This window comes from Lutra lutra, chromosome 3 (assembly GCF_902655055.1).
Source record: "Lutra lutra chromosome 3, mLutLut1.2, whole genome shotgun sequence".
Taxonomy (NCBI): Eukaryota; Metazoa; Chordata; class Mammalia; order Carnivora; family Mustelidae; genus Lutra; species Lutra lutra.
The window spans coordinates 192,501,547-192,513,099 of record NC_062280.1 but is presented as its reverse complement, the minus strand read 5'-3'; positions in this window follow the sequence as shown (position 1 = coordinate 192,513,099).

Here is an 11,553-nt window from a genome sequence, read left to right as displayed (position 1 = left end):
ATATATGGAAAAATTCACATGTTCTCAGTGCTTACAAATGATGGCTATTATTATGTCTGATTCAATATGGAGATCGCCCTAAGGAGCGATCGTGAACCTCTCTAACTCACTTGAAAGGAAAGGCTCTTACCTACCGAAGGGCTTTAATCAGTTAATAACAAACTGTGCCTAATGAAATCAGCTGCTTCGATATGAGCCCCTAAATGCCATCTGACTGATCAAGTGACAGTTCCACAAACAAATGTCTATCAAACCCAGGTGAGTCTACAATGTTATTATCATATCCAACGCCAGATGGGCCAGAATAGGACTCAAAGAAAACAAGCATGGGCGCTCACATTCAGCTTAGAATACTAGAAATAGAATTCTAGAATATTAGAAATGCACCATAAACGTGAGAGATCTCACCAGAACTCATCCCCTCCCCTCTGCCCAAACATTCCCCTGGCTGCTTTCTGCCGTAAACATTTCTTGCCCTCCTGGCTGGTTTTCACCTCCACATTCTCTCCTCTAGCGCTCATGCTCAGTAAGTAGCAAATCCTATTATCTGAACCCCGTTTCTGTCCTCTGAACCCAGTAATATTGCTTTTGTCTAGACCACGTTCATTTCTTGGAGAAATGATTGCAGAGTCTTCCCTGATTTGAGTTATTTATACTGGGAGCAGGGACGTTAGATCAAGATTTTTAGCTTGCTGCTCAAATCCACTATAACCTTACCTATTTGTATATTGTATGATCTAGCAATTACGGACAGGAGTGTGCTACCAATCCCCCACTATGATGCTGGATGTGTCAATTTTGCCTTGTAATTCTGTCTGTTTTTGCTGTTGAAATATAAGCTACATTACTAGGTGATTTACAAGTTTAGAGTTGTTAAATTCTTGTATTTTCCTCCTGAATTGTTCCCTTTTATCAAAATGTAGTAATCCTCTTTAGCCCTAACAATGCTTTTTGCCTTAAGGCCCATGTTGATTGTTATTAATATAGTTAAAGTGGCTTTCTTTCCGTTAGTATTTAGCTGGTACCCTTTAATTTCCAATTGTTGTGCCCTTATGTTTAGACATGTCCCTTACAAATTATACACAGCTGGCTTGGTGTTTTAGTTTTGCCTTTTGACTGTAAAGAATTTTTTTAATATTTATTTATTTATTTGAGAGCGTGAACAAGAGCATGAGTGGAGGAGGGGCAGAGGGGGAGAGAGAGACTCCGCACGCAGCTCAGCCTGGCGTGGGGCTCGATCGCATGACCCTGAAGTCATGACCTGAGCGGAAATCAAGAGTCAGATGCTCAACGGACCGAGTCACCCGGGTGCCCCACCTGTCAAGAATTTTTAATCCATTCTGATAATCTCTGAATAATAAGTGGTAGATGTAATGTAATTATACTTACTGTGCTCACTTCCGCCATCTCACTGTCCGCTCTCTTTTCATCTTTTTTCTACATTTTTCCTTCTTTCCTGCTTTTTATTGTTCTCGTCAAGGTTTATTTATTCCTTTTCTCTCCTCTACTTGGAAGTTACAAGTTCAATTTCTTTTCTTTTAGTGTTTAGTGTTTTGGTATTTTCGAAAACCTGGTCCCTCCTTCTGGGTACACAAAAACAGGGCAGTTAACTGGAATAAACAGGAATGATATCCGGACAACATGTGAGGCGGATGTGAGGCGGACCACTTCCAGGCCTGGCCACACTCATCCGCGTGACACCCCAGCCACTTTCCCTTTCCCAGTGTGCAGAGAAGCCATGTGCTGAATGCAGGGCTGTCCCCAAGTCGAGGAAGGCAGCCTACTGAGTCATCACCTCACTGGAAATCACCTTGAAATTTCAGGGCTTATTTGCTACCTCAGCAGAGTCAAAAGTGTATTTAAGGTCCAAAGATAATCAATATCTCCAACTTCAGACAACATTGGAATGATTTATGTCCAGACACTCTCTCCCCACCTTTAAGGTTATGACTGTGCAGTAATTTCAATCCATCCTGAATTCTCTACCCTTCAAATTCATTGCCGTGTTTGTTGCTTATACATATAAGCTTTTTTCTTTCTCTTTTTTCTGTGATGGTGGGGATGGGGAGTAAGCGCCTTGGCAGAGGTGGGGAAGGGGAGGAGGGCGGAGAGACAATCGCACACAGACTCCCCACTGAGCTTGCAGCCTGACATGAGGCTCAATCTCAAACTTTGACCATGACCTGAGAGGAAACCAAGAAACTACTCAGTGTTTCTCTACCTCTAAATATCTTTATTTTGCCCCATCCTTTGAGATATAATTTGAGTACAGAGTTGTTGCTAACCATTATTTTCCCTCAGCACTTTAAAAATATCGTTCCGTTATTCAGCTCAGTACACACTGAATTTCTTAATCTGAAGATACATGTCTTTAGTCGATTCTTCCAAAGTTTCAGTCATCAAATCCGCAAATATCTCCTTCCCCCTCATTTCTCTTCTTTCACTAGGGAATTTTTATTAGAAATACGCTGGACCTTCCCATTCCGTAGCCCACACCTCTACACTCCCTCTTAGCGTAACTTCACCTCTTACTCTCTGTGTGGCGTCCCTGATAACTTCCTCATATCAAGCTTCTAGTTCACGAATCCTCTCTTCATTGGATCCCTACATTTCTTTAGCTCTACTGGACTTTATTTCTCTTACCTGCTGAGATTTTTATCTTGGTAAACTATGTTCTTTCATTTTAAGAAATTCTATTTAGTTCTTTGTCAAATATTTCTGGACCATTTTGAAAGTACTGTTCTCATTTTCATCACGAGTTTTAGGCCTTTAACTCTGGCATAGTTGCTGTTTGGTACTTCCAGCACCTTATGTGTGTGGAGTTGGAGCCCACTGCTTGTCTTCTTTGTTCACTCCTCAGGATATACTGTTTTCTAACAGGTTTGAGTCCTAGTTCCATAACTGAATAGGCATAAACCTTGAGTTTCATGAATTATTTAACTAAATTCAAATTCCTACTTGGTGAGATGGAATGAAGGGGTAAAGCACCTGTCCCACAGTAGTGTTGCAAGTAGCAAATGAAATAATATGTAGAAAGCTCTACACTCCAAAAACATAACTATTTTTACTAGCACTCAGCTCTGGATTTTCCCTAGTGCCTATCGCAAGGTCTGCTCAGTAAATGTTTGATGGAATAAAACAAAATGTAAATGAAAAAAAACTTTAAAATGTAAAAGCAAAATGTAGATGAAAAAAACTGAAAGTTAAGTCAATTATGGTAAATTTTACTCCAAATGCTACTTCTCCTTGGCCTATAAATGGCTAGCTTATAAATATCTCCAACAGGCATCCATTCATTCATTCTCTCTGCGAGAACAGCCACTGTTCTAAAGAGGAGATAAATGGCAATGAATGATACAAAGTTCCTGCTCTTACAGAGTTTGCATTCCAGTGGGGAGGAACTGACAATATGTAGATCATCTATCAGGTAAGGAAGGAAATAACAGAGGAGCAAGGCAGGGAGGAAGAGAAGAAATAAATTATGATTAAGACTTAGAGAATCAAACTAAATTGAGGCATTTTGGAAAGTCATTGGGTTAACACTTCAGACTGAATGGACTTACTCCACAGTGCCCCTGAGCTGAGATTTCAAAGAAAAGAAGGACCAGCTACTCAAAGATATAAATAACAACATCTAGGCAAACAGGACAATGGATACAAAGGTTCTTAGGGAGCAAGTTCTCTTCTTTCAAAAAGAGCAGAAGCTAGTCAGATTAGAGGACTGATAAGGCTGGGGCCATATCTTGTAGCCCTTTGTAAACCAGGGTAAGGAGTCTGGGGTTTATCCCACCGGTGCTGGGAAGCCATTGCAGAGTTTTGAGCAAGAAAATGCCCTCATCTGAGTTGCACTTCTAAAAATCTCTCACACTGGCTGATCCACGTCTCAGGTGGAGAACTGTTGGAGGAGATGTTCAGCACATGCATACTTTCTGCCGGATCCCAACCTGTCCTAAAACTGCTGTTGCTGCCACTGGCGCTGACCTCGCTAGCATCACTGTTTACACGCAAAGTTCTGGTCTCATACCGCCATCTGGTGGCCATCCTAGGAACTGTCTGGGTTGTCCCAGGGTCTGGCCTCTGAAGGTACACCCTGATCTCCCCAGAAAATCCCCCAGTCTTCTAACTTCTCAATCTCTAATCAAATTCTTTCCAGTCCCACTTTTAAAAGCATCTGTTTTTCAATTTAGTTCTTTTTTTTTTTTCAAATAAAAAGTCAATATGATCTCTTATTATTTTTCACTGTAAGTAAAACCAAGTCTGAACTACATTAATAGATTAGGTTATAATCTTATCAGTGGAATTTATTACTAATTAAAACATGTTTCATGACAAATGTGAGTATCAAGTTATCCTCCACCTTACAGATCACTAACACTTCTAGAACATAACTATGGGGTAAGTGTGATCATTTGTGATGTTACTTTACTCAAGGGATTGGGAAGTCAACCTCCTATATACATTTTTAGTTCAGAATTTGGTCCTAGATGTGTAATCACATAACATCTGGAACAGCTGGTATGAGCCCAAAGAAGTTCAACATTTTTTTTTCTTTCGTTAAGAAAGTAGCAATTTGAAAGATGAGGCTTTGTTTCAAATGGGAAAGCTATTTATAACTGGTAGTTGGCAATTGTTGAAGCTTGCTTGGATATATATATATATATATACATATATATATATATATATATATGAAACAAACTGCCTTTTTCAGCAGTATAATGGTCAAATCTGAAAACTCTCCACTTTTTCTTGGCTAATACAAAGCAGCTCTTCTTATATTAATTTAAAAATATGACATCAGGGCCACCAATCCCCTTTGAGAGGATTTTCCACTTGCAATAATGTGGCTAATTGCAATGATATAAGGAGACCTACTTCCCTACACTGATATTTTCTTATCCATCAAATTGAAAGATCTTAAAAGCAATGCTTACTCACTCAGCTTTATTCAGGGAACTTTGACACATTATAGCAAGTCTGTTAAACATTTATTTTGCTGGGCATAAAGATCTCCTGCTGCTTTGCTAGGCAGAGTTGAGGCCCTGAATTTTTGCCCCAGACATAATTAGATTGACTCTTACTTTGGGGATACTTTTGGGTCCTTCTACATCCAAGTCAGACCTGTATAAGAAGTAGCAAAAATTCCTCTTTCTGGGAAAATTAATTAAAGTGTGATTTCAGTAGCTGTTCGTGTACTATAATGAGACAGGCCTGTTGAAAACCACTGTGCTCTTGGTAATGATCTCCTTTCCCCCAGCCCAGCCTTATTGCTGTATTATCCCAAAGTACCTCCTCTCATGGGCATACTCTATACAAAATGAGTCAGGGGTCTTAGCCCTCTTCTTAGCAGAGACTTGTCGCGAATCTTTCACCACCAACGGTAGCAATTAGCACTAATTGGTACCCTGAGCAGCAGTCGAATGGAAAGGTCAGTGATGGAGTGAGCAGGCAGAAGGCATTACCCTTTCGCCTCTGGAAGTGAACTTATTGGTTCTGTGCGGAGCTGCTCTCTTCCTGCTACCTCTGCCAGCCTAGGAGGTGGATTAAGGAGGAATTTATTCTCTGAGGCTGCCAAACAAGACTATTGGGGAAGGTCAGTTCACTGAGTGGCCAAAACAAAGCTGCTGAGTGATGACCACTGAACAGCCATAAATAGGGGTCCCCTCTCCACCCCATGTTACCTCACCCCTTCCTATCTCTCCCTCTTGCTTTCAGTTTCTTCCTGTAGTCTTATAAATCCAATCAAAGCAAGTGCTCTGTCAGCATTTTCCTCCCCCTTACCACTGAACCCACACTGTTTATGCTCATTACTGTGTACTCAGGTCACTCGGGGTCTGGGAAGAGATGTCATTTGTCTTAGCTTTGCTTCTCTATATATTCATCCTATCTACTTCATGAGAGATGCAGGGGATGAGATGAAAATAAGTAAAATAAGGCCAGTGCAAAACTTTCTCTTTATAGAATAGTAATTCCACTAAGTGCCTTTGTGTTTGTCATTCCACTCTCTTTACCGTAGCTACTTTAAGTCAGTGGTTTGAGAAATCCTTGAGAGAATTGTCAGGGAACAATTAATAATCTTTTCCTCTGCTACAAGTAGCCACCACATGACTTGGCATCACTTACAAGACAACAGAAGGCAAAGGAATGTTGGCGCTCAGCCACTTTATAAAACTTGCTCCTCCCGTTCACTTAACTTAGATGCCAGCACTATTCTGAAGGCCGAGCAGACAGGAATATAGAAAAAGGAGTGAGCATTTGATTAACAACATCACAAGTAAACGGGAATATTGGCATACAAAAGTCAATGCCCTTCTGTCTTCCTAAAAAGGAATCTGAAATTCAACAAAAATTATGCACTTCCCATTTTTGCATTACCTAGGAAATACTTCTTATCTAACTTTTTAAGTGTTCATTTGGAGAAAAGAACCAAGAAATGGTTGACCTAGAAATAATTCAGCCCTGCAGAGATGCCTGAGTTTAGACGTGAGCCAAACCCAATAGGAACCTATCAGGATCATTTATAATTAGATCAGTATGTCAACCAGCCCAGTCCTCAACTCACTCAAGTGTTTGTTGGAATTGGAAGATTAGCCCAAACATGAAACTGCCAGAAGAAGCTCGGAAGGAAACAAATTTGTTCCACTTAGTCTTCTGTTCTCTTCCTAGAAACAATCCAAAATGAAGTCAATGAGGTACCTGGTCTGAACATCGTTCTATTCTCAAAGTATGGCAAACCACCAGAACGTAGAAATGTTCAATACTGTTGGTGATATGAAAGAATGGATACATAACTGGACGGTCACTTAAAAATCTAGAAAGGGAGTAAATTTTATGGCAACTAACTGACTTCATTCCATTCAGCCAAACTGATGCTCTTGGCCAAAGTCCAGAATTAAAGTGCCTGAAGCAAAATGAAAAGTGTGTGGCACTAGCTAGAGAGGTGGCATGCTTTCATTTATTCAATCAACAAACATTTATTAACACTTACGATGTGGCAGACCCTGCGCTAGGCACTTGGGCACAATGACGAAAAGCATAAACTCTGCCCCAGTTTAGCATTCAGGTCATTTGAGAGAGTAGAGACATCAACAAATAATGACAAAGCAAGTGGCATATCTATTCTCGGCTGCACCAGCAGACAGAGAGAAGACCGAGAGAAGCACCAGCTCTGGGGAGCTGATGCAGGAGGGACACTTGAGCTGGGTTTTAGAGCGGGAGCAGGAGACCAAGATGGGAAGGGGAACCATGTTCTGGGTTGAGGGCAGGCAGAAGAGCAAGGAAAGGACTGTGAGAGATCATGTGACCCTGGGAAGTGCAAGCAGTTGGGTGTCAGGTCCATGAGGGAAAGGGAACAGGGTAGAGAAGAAAGGAGGCAGAAGTGGAGAAAGGAAAGGGAAAGGAACATGGCGGAGACAAGAAGAGTGTGCATGGGAAAGTCTGACGGGGGCCCGCGTGCTACTTAGAAATGAGTCTGGACTATAAGCAGCAGGTGCACAAAAGAACTAGGTAGGGAAGTGACCTGATCAGATCGGCTGAAGGACAATTCACCCAGTTTGATCAGTGTTCCTTTTGCTCCCCGTTCACTCCCTGCATATCCTTCTGGATGTTCTGAATAAATAAATGTTTGCAGAGAGATACTATAAGATTCTGGGATTTTTTTTTTTTTAAGATTTACTTACTTTAGAGATGGTGTGTGTGTGTGTGTGCACGAGTAGGGGTGAGGGGAAGAGGGAGAGGAAGAGATCATCTCCAGCCAACTCCCCGCTGAGCATGGGGCCTGACACAGGGCTCAATCTCATGACCCTGAAAGCGTGCCTGAGCTGAAATCAAGAGTTGGGCGCTTAACTGAGCCACCCAGATGCCCCTGTAAGATTCTGTTCTTTAAAGGGGCGCCTGGGTGGCTCAGTGGGTTAAGCCGCTGCCTTCGGCTCAGGTCATGATCTCAGGGTCCTGGGATCGAGCCCCGCATCGGGCTCTCTGCTCAGCGGGGAGTCTGCTTCCCCCTCTCTCTCTGCCTGCCTCTCTGCCTACTTGTGATCTCTCTCTGTCAAATAAATAAAATAAAATCTTTAAAAAAAAAAAAAATAAAAACAACACAGTTGAGGAAATCATTTGGGGTAGAAGAAGAAAAAAGTCAGGGAGACTGCTGGCTATTTTAAGGGCAAAATTTTGGAGGTAAAATTGATGCGCCTTGATGATTAAATGCCCCACAAGAAAGAAGATGGACTAGAAGAGAATCCTGAGGTTTCTAGAGGGACAATGAGGTGATTGAAGATATGCTTACCAGAAGAAGACCAGAGCCTCTATTTTTAACTCCAAAAAAGAGGCACTTGGCCTTCAAAATAGTCTCAAAATTTCCATCACTATGTTGAAGGACTATATCTTTAAAGGCATGAGCAAATGGCATGTTTCCTATCAGTGCCAGAAAACAGCAAAAAGTACTTTAACCCAGATGAGCCTCATAGAGATCAAAGGGAGTATTATCTTAAAATATTATATTTTAGGAAAGGTACAGTTTGTGCTTCAGGTGCCTATGGTTTATAAGAAAGCAAACGCAACATTTGAAATAAAATGCATTTCCGTAATAAAACCTAGTGTTCGTCACTCCTAACCTCCTGATTTTTAAATGCAATCTCAAATTTATCTCATCTGAGAAGAGTATGCATTAGTTTTCCTATTAAAGTTGGAGATCAGAAGCCCATGCCACCACCCATGGTCCAGAAACAATGAACAAAGGATAGAGAAGTGAACCACACTCGATGTGCATATGAGACAGACTACAGAGGTCCACGTTGAGCCCCTCCCTCAGCCTTGCAGACTGTCTTTGCCTCCTCTGCCCCCTACCTTCAGGGATCCAAGCCTGTCCATTATTCATTTTGCCTTTGGCGCCCAGAGCACACACTTTCCTATACTTGGACAGATGGATGGACACAGCTATGCAAATAGTCTCCTCCCTGTTGCAAATTGTATCTGAAAATCACATTTTCCCAAGCTTCCCCTCAGGCATTTTAAATACTCAAAACCAGATAAATTTACCACTGACTCTGAAGTTAACAAGTCCTTCACTATGCAGGAGTTATACTCCATTCCAAAAGGAAAAGGTGTTTTTTTTTTAAGATATAAACCACTTAAGTATGGTTTTGCATGATAAGTTATTTTATTTGGTTTTAAATCTTTGTCAAAACTAGGTGGGAAAATTATTACTACTTCCTAGCTGGTTCCAGCAAAGGTTTTATGTTCTGTTCCTACTCTTTCTTTTCTTCATAGTCCCAGGAAATTAAGGCTAAAATGTCTGTTAACAAAATTCACGTTATAAATGTACACACAGGGAAGTCAGAAAACATTTGAATAAGGTTCTGAAATTCATGTAATTCATTTATGCTGCTCTCATGCAAAATCATATATCCTTGTCCTCTTTTCTAAAGATATAGTTCACTGAGGAATGCATATGTGGGGGTAAATCCCTGTTTGCAAAGAAAATCTTCATTTTTACTTTTGTTGACTTAGATTTGTAATTCAAAGAAACTTAACTACTGAATTGTTTTACTTGTGCTTTCAGTGAAGAGCATAATTTTCCTGATTGTCTTGGTAACACCTATCAGGACAGTTGATCTAATCAACTATTCATAATCTACTCTGCCTCTGCAAAGCTACCTTCTTTTTTCCCTCCAATTTACTCTGAAAACACACGAAAGATGATCTGAAGCATGAGTGAATTTTAATCCCGTAAGAATGGTGCCCGGCATTTGTATTTCGCCTTTGTTTTCAAGAAGAGCTTTTCCGATGAACTCTCTTATGAGACTTTGAAGGAAACAGAAGCGAGAGGTACCACACTGAGCAGCCTACAGAACCCTCTCTAGCAGCGGACCGTGGACACCGTCTTCTGACTCGGTGCTGCCTGGACAGGATTTGCTAGTGGCAAACAATTGACTCTTCCTGAGCCCTGCATGAAACACTTAAAGGCTCTAACTCCTGAGACAGCAGATTATCTAACACCAAATCACAGCTACCTGCTTGTATTGCTGTGAGTCTATTAAAATCCCAAATCAGCTTATTACTGTCTCTGTGTATTTCTTCAGTAAATAGAAACAAGAATTCTTTTTTTTTTTTTTTAAGATTTTTATTTATTTGACAGAGAGAGACACAGAGAGAGAGGAAACACAAGCAGGGGGAGCAAGTTCCCTGCTGAGCAGGGAGCCTGATGCGGGGCTCCATCCCAGGACCCTGGGGTCATGACCTGAGCCGAAGGCAGACGCTTAACGACTGAGCCACCCAGGTGCCCCAGAAAGAAGAATTCTAACAGAACTGTCTTTTTAAGTCAATAGCAAAGCTGGAAAACGTCAAAATCATAAGGCCCAAAAGCCTGGAGAATTCATTTTAAAAAGGAAAATAAAAAATGGAGAGGTCATGTGATGTAACAACCACCTCTCTCCTAATAAAAAAGAAAACACCATGTGTGCAGACACTGACCAAGACAAAGGAGAAGACTTATGTCTATTAAAGATTTTTCACCCAAGTACCCATTTTCATTTTATCCTGAGCATTGTGAGAAAATTAAGTAGCTTCGAGGCATTGTACTTGTACGTGCCTATTTCCATGAGAGGCTTAAAATAGTTTAAAACAAGATGATGTGGTAAGATGATCTATCAAGACAAATATTTCTGTGGCACCTTGGTGGCTCAGTGGGTTAAAGCCTCTGCCTTCAGCTCAGGGTCCTGGGATCGAGTCCCACATCAGGCTCTCTGCTCATCAGGGAGCCTGCTTCCTCCTCTCTCTCTCTGCCTGTCTCTCCAATGACCTATGATCTTTGTCTGTCAAATAAATAAATTAAATCTTTTAAAAAAAAGACAAATAATTTCTTTAGAAGGAACTGTAGAAAGAAAACAAAAGTTGATCTCGGAAGGAGCAAGATGGTGGAGGAGTAGGAGACTGAGATTTTATCAGGTCCCAGGAGTTCAGCTAGATAGATTTCAAACCATTCTGAACACCTACAAACTCAACAGGAGATAAAAGGAAAGAGCAGCAATCCTAGGAACTGAAAAGCCACCACTTTCTGCAAGGCAGAATGTGCGGAGAAGTGAATCAGAGGCTACATACGGGAAGATAGACCACGGGCAGAAGAGCCAGCACCTGGCAAGCAGTAGAGCAGCAGAGCACAAAATCAGAACTTTTAGAAGTCGTCTTCACTGTGGGACGTTACTCCAGAGGCTAAGTGGTGGGGGTGGAGCCCTCACAGAGATAGTGTGTTCTCAGGACCTGTGGGGTCACAGAAAGACTAGGGATGTCTGAGTGTGGCAGAGCTCCCAGGTATCATAGTGGGGAAGCCAACTACAGAGACAGAGCCGAGGAGTGGGCTCTCATCTCAGGGTACCTCAAATCATGATCCAAGGCACAGTGGGAACACTGCTTTTTGAGCAGGGACCCCACAAGCAGCAGATTTGGGGAGACCCCCTCCTTCCTCCTTCAGGAGGAGTGGCACAGGGATATGGCAGGAATCTGCTGGGTTTGGAGACTCCAAACGGGGCCATGCACAAGAGATAGAAATGCTTGGTCACA